Consider the following 318-nt stretch of genomic DNA (forward strand, 5'->3'; position numbering starts at 1 on the left):
ACAATCACTATCCGCTCCTTTGGAGCTCCGATGTTATCTACAACATCCGGCGAAGAGCTGCTAACCCCGCAATCTCCATCCAGTGGGTAGCGTGCCACTCCACGCACATCTGAAAGGCCATGCTCAATATGGCTCGGACTCTGTCCGACCACGCCATCAATGGCATGCAGCGACTGCTTCGCAACGAAAACAGTGCTCATGGTTTACGACCCACTTTACGTGCATCACGGGGGCCTCGTCCTCGATGCCTCGGCCCTTGTTCGACCATGTCACGCATGACATGCAGCGACTGCTCCGAAACTTGAGCAGCGCTCAGTG

The sequence above is a fragment of the Plasmopara halstedii genome (assembly GCF_900000015.1).
Source record: "Plasmopara halstedii genome assembly, contig: Scaffold_253, whole genome shotgun sequence".
Lineage (NCBI taxonomy): Eukaryota > Oomycota > Peronosporomycetes > Peronosporales > Peronosporaceae > Plasmopara > Plasmopara halstedii.